Source organism: Seriola dumerili, unplaced genomic scaffold, assembly GCF_002260705.1.
Source record: "Seriola dumerili isolate Sdu_G_001 unplaced genomic scaffold, Sdu_1.0 BDQW01001075.1, whole genome shotgun sequence".
NCBI lineage: Eukaryota > Metazoa > Chordata > Actinopteri > Carangiformes > Carangidae > Seriola > Seriola dumerili.
The window spans coordinates 1-9191 of NW_019175330.1; the positions used below are offsets into that span (position 1 = coordinate 1).

Consider the following 9191-nt stretch of genomic DNA (forward strand, 5'->3'; position numbering starts at 1 on the left):
GGGGCTTGTCCGGGATCTTGTCGCACTTTGTGTCCGGGTAAGTTCAGTGAGTAGTTTTTCTGGTTGGCAGTTTTATTTTGGGAGGGAGGGAGTTTTCATTGGATGATTTTGTGACCAGTCCATCTTTGGTGAAATTTGATAAATGCAGACCTGTTGATTGTAGCAAATTGTTATAATGTGCATGTGCCTTACGGTGCTAAGAAAGAGGAGCTTAAGCGGTTGCTGTGTGCAGAGTTGGTGGAGCAGGGCGTCTTACCCAAACCAGCTGTTGATGCGGCTGATGCTGCTGCGGGTGACGCGGCCAGTGACGCACCGGTGGCTGAGGTGAAAGTGGCTGAGGCTGCTGGCACGCTCGCTGCTGGTGTGGAGCTTGGGCCGGTCACGGATCCTCTTGTAGGTAACATGATCTCCGCATAACACTCCAAATAAAGGAGGCAGAGACCCGAAATAAACAGCTGGAGGTACAAGCCATGCATCTGCTCATCCGGGCTCTCCAGCTGGAAAAAGGAGCCCCTGTAGCCTCCACCCCGGTGCCTCTTTCAGTTTCTGCTCCTGTTTTTAATCTCACTAAGCACATTGCTTTAGTTCCTCCGTTTCGTGAGTCCGAAGTGGATTGGTATTTCAGCGCTTTCGAGCGGATAGCTGCTGCCCTGAGTTGGCCCAAAGAGTTCTGGTCCCTTCTCCTCCAGTGTAAGTTAGTGGGGAAAGCCCAGGAGGTCTGTGCCGGTCTGTCTATTGAAGATAGTCTTGACTACAATATCTTGAAAAAGACTGTGTTGCAGGCTTATGAGCTGGTCCCCGAAGCATACCGTCAAAAATTTAGAAACAGTGAAAAAACTGCCAACCAGACTTACGTTGAGTTTGTGCGTGACAAGAGCGTTTTGTTTGACAGATGGTGCCAAGCCTGTAATATTAAAACCATGGCGGCGATGAGAGAGCTCATTCTTCTCGAGGAGTTTAAAAAGTGTTTGCCGGAACGAATTGTTTCTATTTGAATGAACAAAAAGAATCGTCTGTGACAAAAGCAGCCGTGCTGGCTGACGAATTCATTTTGACGCACAAAAGTGTTTTTTCCATGCCGGCACCTCGCGTTTCACATGCAACATCTGAGCGCAGAAACCGATCACCAAAGCTGATGCGTAAAAGCACGTCACCAGCTGCGGGTGAGAGCCGCGTGTAATGGGTGAGGTTTGGACCCAAAAGCAGCACCGACTAGAACCGATGATTGGTAATGACTTTTATTGTTAGCAGAAGCAGGTAAATAAACACAGTTCAATTCAAAGGGGAATGGCAGTCTTTGAGGGGCTTGGGGAAAATCCGAGGGCCCAGAATGAAGCTGTGGATGAGGCAGCCGTACCCGGCAGAGGGTAGGTCGGAACCAGGCAGAGGACTGAAGAACCAGCAGGTAAGTAACACCAGGAACACTCACGATGGTCGAAATGAGGACTCTGTCCCAGCGATGATCAATGGGGAAACGAGGAGAAATCACACGCTGCAGCAGTGGAGGTGGAGGACTCAGAGCAGCCCCGAGAACAGGCAGACGAAGACCAGGAAGAGGCAAGGCAGAATCGTGGTCAAAAACAGAAGGGCTGAAGTAATTACCAGGGCAGAGACGAGGCGGGTAGGTCGGGAGCAGGCAGGGTCGGAACCGGGAGATCAGACGAAGAGTAAACGCTGGAAAGTCTTTCATAGGAACAAAGAACAATCTGGCAGTGAGTGTGGAGGAGAGTGGAGCTTTTAACCAGGTTTGATTGCTGAAGAGCTGCAGCCTAGTGAACAGGTGAATGAAGTGACTGACGAGGTGGGTGTGGCTGGCAGATGGGGTGAGCAAGGGAGTGGTGAGTGGAAAACAACTGAAGGCAGGTATGTATGGAGGACAAACCATGACACCGCGAGTGTTTCTACTGCCATGAGCCAGGCCATCTGATCGCGGCCTGTCCGACGCTTAGGAAAAAAGGACAAAACAAAAATGGTAAACCTCCCGCAGGTGTGGGTTTTATAAACTCCGCGTCCCCACCTGTAAAAGACACTTTACCCGAACCAGAGGTAAGCGTGGAGGTTGACCCTCGGTTCAAGCTGTTCATTTCTCACGGGTTTGTTTCTATAACCCAGGGGTTGGGAACCTTTTTGACTCAGAGAGCCATGAAAGCAAAATATTTGGAAATTTATTTCAGTGAGAGCCATATAATATATTTTAATACTGAAAATACCCGCAGGGTACTTTGATGCAAAGGTAGCATGGCGTGTGTGGAAGTGCCGCTTTACATTCGACCGTTTCATCGATGCAATTTTGTCATTCCAAATTAGGCACACCGCAGAACCTGCTCTCTCCACTAGGCTGCAGCTCTTCAGCAATCAAACCTGGTTAAAAGCTCCACTCTCCTCCACATCACTGCCAGATTGTTCTTTGTTCCTATGAAAGACTTTCCAGCGTTTACTCTCGTCTGATCTCCCGGTTCCGACCTGCCTGCTCCCGACCTACCCGCTCGTCTCTGCCCTGGTAAATTACTTCAGCCCTTCTGTTTTTGACCACGATTCTGCCTTGCCTCTTCCTGGTCTTCGTCTGCCTGTTCTCGGGGCTGCTCTGAGTCCTCCACCTCCACTGCTGCAGCGTGTGATTTCTCCTCGTTTCCCATTGATCATCGCTGGGACAGAGTCCTCATTTCGACCATCGTGAGTGTTCCTGTGTTATCTACCTGCTGGTTCTTCAGTCCTCTGCCTGGTTCCGACCTACCCTCTGCCGGGTACGGCTGCCTCATCCACAGCTTCATTCTGGGCCCTCGGATTTTCCCCAAGCCCCTCAAAGACTGCCATTCCCCTTTGAATTGAACTGTGTTTATTTACCTGCTTCTGCTAACAATAAAAGTCATTACCAATCATCGGTTCTAGTCGGCTGCTTTTGGGTCCAAACCTCACCCATTACACGCGGCTCTCACCCGCAGCTGGTGACGTGCTTTTACGCATCAGCTTTGGTGATCGTTTCTGCGTCAGATGTTGCATGTGAAACGCGAGGTGCCGGCATGGAAAAAACACTTTTGTGCGTCAAAATGAATTCGTCAGCCAGCACGGCTGCTTTTGTCACAGACGATTCTTTTTGTTCATTCAAATAGAACAATTCGTTCGGCAAACACTTTTTAAACTCCTCGAGAGAGATGAGCTCTCTCATCGCGCCATGGTTTTAAATATTACAGGCTTGGCACCATCTGTCAAAACAAAACGCTCTTGTCACGGACAAACTCAACGTAAGTCTGGTTGGCAGTTTTTTTCCACTGTTTTAAATTTTTGACGGTATGCTTCGGGGACACAGCTCATAAGCCTGCAACACAGTCTTTTTTCAAGATATTGTAGTCAAGACTATCTTCAATAGACAGACGGCACAGACCTCCTGGGCTTTCCCACTAAACTTACACTGGAGGAGAAGGGACCAGAACTCTTTGGGCCAACTCAGGGCAGCAGCTATCCGCTCGAAAGCGCTGAAATACCAATCACTTCGGACTCACGAACGGAGGAACTAAAGCAATGTGCTTAGTGAGATTAAAAACAGGAGCAGAAACTGAAAGAGGCACCGGGGTGGAGGCTACAGGGGCTCCTTTTTCCAGCTGGGAGAGCCCGGATGAGACAGATGCATGGCTTGTACTCAGCTGTTTTATTTCGGGTCTCTGCCTCTTTATTTGGAGTGTTATGCGGAGATCATGTTACCTACAAGAGGATCCGTGACCGGCCAAAGCTCCAACACCAGCAGCGAGCGTGCCAGCAGCCTCCAGCCACTTTCACCTCAGCCACCGGTGCGTCACTGGCCGCGTCACCCGCAGCAGCAGCAGCCGCATCAACAGCTGTGTTGGGTAAAGACGCCCTGCTCCACCAATCTGCACACGAGCAACGCTTAGCTCCTCTTTCTTAGCACGTAAGGCACATGCACATTATAACAATTTGCTACAATCAACAGGTCTGCATTTATCAAATTTCACCAAAGATGGACTGGTCACAAAATCATCCAATGAAAACTCATATTCCCCCACACCAAAATAAAACTGCCACCAGAAAAAACTACTCACTGAAACTTACCCGGACACAAAGTGCGACAAGATCCCGGACAAGCCCCCAATTCATGTTATGCCCAGTCTAGGGGGGGGCCTAGGAACAACATAACTGGCCCCATCTTCCCCAAGTCCCAAGTAGCCACAACAAAGATTGGTTTAAATATAAAGAAAGTGATTTATTTACATAAAGGTTTTTAAGTGAACATATAGGAAATAAATACTGAGTTTAGGCTTCAGGGTGGACTAAGGCCAACATAATAAACATATTAACCCTGTCTGGAGAGTAAACAATAATCTAACCAAAGGCAAACAAATGACAACAAACTCACCTCCCTAACTAAATAAACAGGAGAAAACAAGAGAAACAAACTGGCAGCCAACCCTTACTACTCAAAGAATCTAAGAACTACACAAAGCTGAGTCACTGCAACAGTGTGGCCGGTTGGGAGAAGAGGAGAATGAGAGAACGTGCCGGTCGGCCATCTTGGCTCCTTATTATCAGGTGACCAGGGACTGCAGCCAATCACCGACCAGGACACAGAGCCTTTTCCACCATGACTGGCGCGGCTGCGGCACACACCATTTGCATACAATAAAAAAACACAGGAACACAAGGCACACACACACACAACACAACAGACCAACTACAATAATATGACCACGGGCATAACACTTTTAATGTTTAGATATTCACTTGTAATGTAAAGTACACCTCTCATTGTTGAGGTCAAGTAGCCTATTATGATCCATACAAGTGTGTGTGTGTGGTGTGTGTGTCCTCAGTGAACTGTATCAGTCTCTGCAGAGCTTCCAGCTGCAGCAGTCAGTTCAGTTTCTGTTCAGTCTGACTGAGGGAGGTTTTTGGTACGACGCTTTTTCACTGTGTGAACACCCCACTGACTGTTGATATGTGTTACTCTGACAGTAGTAAACTGCTGCATCTTCAGTCTGGACTCCACTGATGGTCAGAGTGGAAGTCAGAGTTTGATCCACTGCCTGTAAACGACCTGGAATCCCTGATGCTCGAGTGGTAGCAGTGTAAAAGAGAGTTTAGGTTTTTCTCCATCTCTCTGTTGGTACCGAGGCTAAACGGTTTGAGTATAACACCCTGAACTGGTCCTACAGCTGATGGTGACGGAGCCTCCAGAGCAGAGCTCACTGCTCCAGACTGAGTCACTGTGACCTGTCCTCTGGACTCTGAGGACAAGGAAGACAGAACATAAAGCAGCGTCATGGTTTTTGTCGGGCTTCATTTCAGAGGGACGGATGTTGATAGAGGAGAGGAGTTTGATTCTCTGGACTTTACCTGTGAAGCAGCAGCAGAGGAGAGTCCAGATGAGGAGAGACCAAAGTCATGTTTCTGATGAGGAGGATTTCTGTGTCTTCTGTTGTCATGAAGGACAGCTGTCAGTCATCCAGTCTTCAACTCTCAGGACTATAAACTCTCCCAGAGGCACTGGAGCAGTGGTGCTGCCTGATGGCAAAGAGTGGCTCTCTATGGAAATGCTACTGACTGACTCCAGCGGGGACTGTGGATCACTCTGATCATGCTGTTTTATCCAATGGATCAAATCAGTTGATCAGAGTATTGATCAGGATGTGTGTGATAGACTTTATTTTACTGTAGTTTTGTTGTTCAGGTTTGATAAAGATTTATCCTGTGATATAATTTTTGTAAAATTCCCTGCTTAATTCACGATGCAGTGTTGAACATAATTCTTACGATAAAGTGTGTCCTAGATAATGTATTTTAAATTTTCGAAGTACTCACTGAGAAGAATTTTTTGTGTGTTAGAGGTGTTTAATAATTGTACACAAGATAAAGGCTTAAGATAGACAATCTTCCAATTACATTGTTAGAACTTTAAGCCAGTTATCACATGAAGTGGTTTGAGACTGGAGAAGTGTTTAGGTGGAGATTTAACTAATGTGTCAGAGTCAGAGAATTGGTGAGTAGGCTTTCATATTGAACGACAGTCACTGATCACACTGCGGGCCTCTTACTGCGCTGGGAGGGCCAGAGGGCAGGACACGATATGAACCACACAGGGCAGTGAAACTGCAGCTGTTCCTCGAGAACACATCATGATGTTTCCTTCAGTACTGAGAGAGGTGCCTATTGTACATGACGATATGGAAGGCAGCAGGGCCGTGAAGGCGATTGATGTAAAAGAATGTGAGTTGGGGCCCGAGTCCAGTGCTCAATTAAGACAAAACTAATGGGGGTGCGGGGCCCACAAGCAAAGCGCCGGTCTGCCAAGAGAGACCAGCACTCATCAAGCCCTGATTTTGCAGATCTTTAGCCAAGGTTTGTTTTCTGTTCTTTCAGACATTAGGGAACGTGGCACTGGAGTTACATGGGAAAGGCCCCAGAGATGCACGCAAATGTTTTTATTAAAAGGCAGCTTGGTTGTTCTTGTTTCCATTAAAATCAGTGGTGAATTTTGTGTGACTGGCTTTGGGTGTTGATAATTGGACCGTGAAGATCCTTGTGCCACGATGGTAATGCTCCTATAGTCTGGAACTGTCCCGGTACAAACTAGGGAGCAGTTTATTCGGCTCGGAACATACACCTGCCTTCTCTTGTGCATGGGGGGTGGGGTTTAGACACAGGGGGGGGAGCAGCACGCATCCCGGACCGGCTGCTTTCCTTCTTTTCTTTTTTTCTAGCAAAGTTCACGTCCACTCTTGGTTTGATATTCAGTCCTGCAGGTTTGCACTCTGTTGGGACTGTTACATCTGATCTTTGCAAAGGCTCTTTATTAAAATAATACAAAACGGACGCAAGCGTTGATCATGGTTCATCACTGTTCATTTTTCAGGATTTTTCCGCATCACCAACGGACTCTGATAGTGGGAGATACAGACTGGTGAAAAACAAGAAGGAATTGGATAGAAAGGCAGGAAAACATTAATAATACATTTAGTTTTACGCATATGGGAATATAACTGAGTCTTAAGGAGGTTATTCTTGACTTTATTGAAATTGGATTCTGAAAGACTTCATTGCGGCGTGTTAAGAAAGAGAGAGAGAGAATCCAGAAATCTTGTTTATCTTTCTGATCCGTTATAAAAAACTTAAGTTGAAAGGGAATTGAGAAGATTTCTCGGGTGTAATAGTAGGAAGTCATCATCTACAGGCGATGTTATGAATGAGTGGTGAAATGATTGATACTGGATGTTGAAATTTCTAAATATAAAAGAGCGGGGTACTCATGAGATCGTGTTCTGTGGGGTTGTGCTGGTGGTGTGTGGTGTGTGTGTGGTGTGGTGTGTGGTGTGGTGTGTGTGCCTGCCGTGGGTGGTGTGCGCGTGTGTTGAGTGTGTGTGTGTGTGTGGTGGTGTGTGTGTTGTGTGAGTGTGTGTGTGTAGCCTCAGTGAACTTATCGAGTCTCTGCTAGTACTTTCACAGGCTGCAGCGAGTCAGGTTCAGGTTCCTTTCAGAGGTCTGAGGCCTGAGGCAGGTTTTTGACACGCTTTTGTTCACTGTGTGAACACACTTGACTGATATGGAACAGATGTGCAATACTCTGACAGTAGTAACTGCTGCATCTTCAATCTTGGACTCCACTGATGGTGCAGAGATGTGATCAGAGTTTGGATCCACGGCTGTAAAACGACTGGGAATCCCTGTATGCTCGATGGAGCAGACGTAGAATAAGGGGGTTTAGTTGTTTCTCCATCTCTCTGTTGTACTCAGTGCTAAGATGTTTGTCAAACAGTCTGGACCCTGACGCTACAGGCTTGATGTGGACGGAGCCTCCCAGAGCAGAGCTACTGTCTCTCGGACTGGATCACTGTGACCTTCCTCTGGCTCTGAGACGACACAGAGACAGACACAGTAAAGCAGCGTCGATTTTGGGTCGGCTTCAGATTTCATAGAGACGCGATTGTTATAGAGGGAGAGAGTGTTTATTCTCGTGGACTTTACTGTGAAGGCAGAAGCAGAGAGGAGAGTCCAGATGAGGACGGGACCAAAGTCATGTTTCTGCTATGAGGAGGCATGTCTGTTTTCTGTGTCCATGAAAGACAGCTGTCAGGTCATCGCAGTCTTCAACTCTCAAGACTATAAACTCTCCCAGAGCACTGGAGCCATGGTAGCTGCTGAATGAGCAAAGTGGCTCTCTATGGAAATGCCTGAACTGACTCAGCAGGGATTGGATCACTGCTGATCATGCGCTGTTTATCAATGGATCAATCAGCTTGATCAGTAATATGATCAGGATGTGGTGATACTTTAATTTATGTAGTTTTGGTTTTCAGTTTGAAAAGAATTTCTTTATAATTTTTGGTTTAAATTCTCTCTAATTCGCACACAGTGTGTTGACATAACTACGTATAATGGGGGTGTCTGTAGTAGTGTTGTTACATTTCGCGCAGTACTCACATGAAGAAATTAATTTGTCGTGTAGAATGTTAATAATTTCACAAAGAAACTTTAAATAACACAATCTTTCCAATAATTTTAGAAACTTAATAACCAGTTATCACATGAAGGTGGTTTGAACTGAGAAATGTGTAGTGAGATTATAGTTGGTGCAGAGTCAGACGAGTGTGAAGGAGGCTTTCTATATACGGACCAGTCACGTGATCAACATGGCCTCTTACTGCTGGGAGCAGAGAGGCAGGACACAGTTGCAAACACACAGACCAGGGTAAACTGCAGCGCTGTCCTCAAAATTCCCTATGATGTTTTCCTATCAAAGTACTGAGAGAGGTGAGGGTATGTTCTAATAGTATACGTAACGGGTGAGTTCTGAAAAGGAACATGAGTTTTGTTGGTTCAGTGGTTTGGCCAGAATTTCAGCTCAATTCAAAGAACTGCGCCGAAGAGGGGAGCTATGTATTCAAGATGGTTGGTTTTCACTATATTAACTTCCTGTTTTTCAGGCTCATGGTACACTCTCAAACTAGGAGTGGGTGTGGACTTACTGGTCTTAGTAGAAACAGACCACTTGAAACAGAGAACATTTGTCATCGCATTGACAAATATTAGAGATGATACTTGTCTGTTTTTTTTTTGCCCCCAGTTTAAGATCGTGTTGAAAATCGAAATCGTGATTTTTATTTTTAAAAATCGTGATGATATTTTTGCCATATGTCGCCCACCCTAAGCGATCCAGATAAATACAATGAGTCCTGAGTTGTTGT

General features: G+C 46.3%; 1 pseudogene; it reads left to right on the top strand.

Annotated features, from left to right (window-relative positions):
• Positions 1-3692: 3692 nt before the first annotated feature.
• Positions 3693-9191, top strand: part of LOC111237658 — a 7630-nt pseudogene continuing 2131 nt past the window's right edge.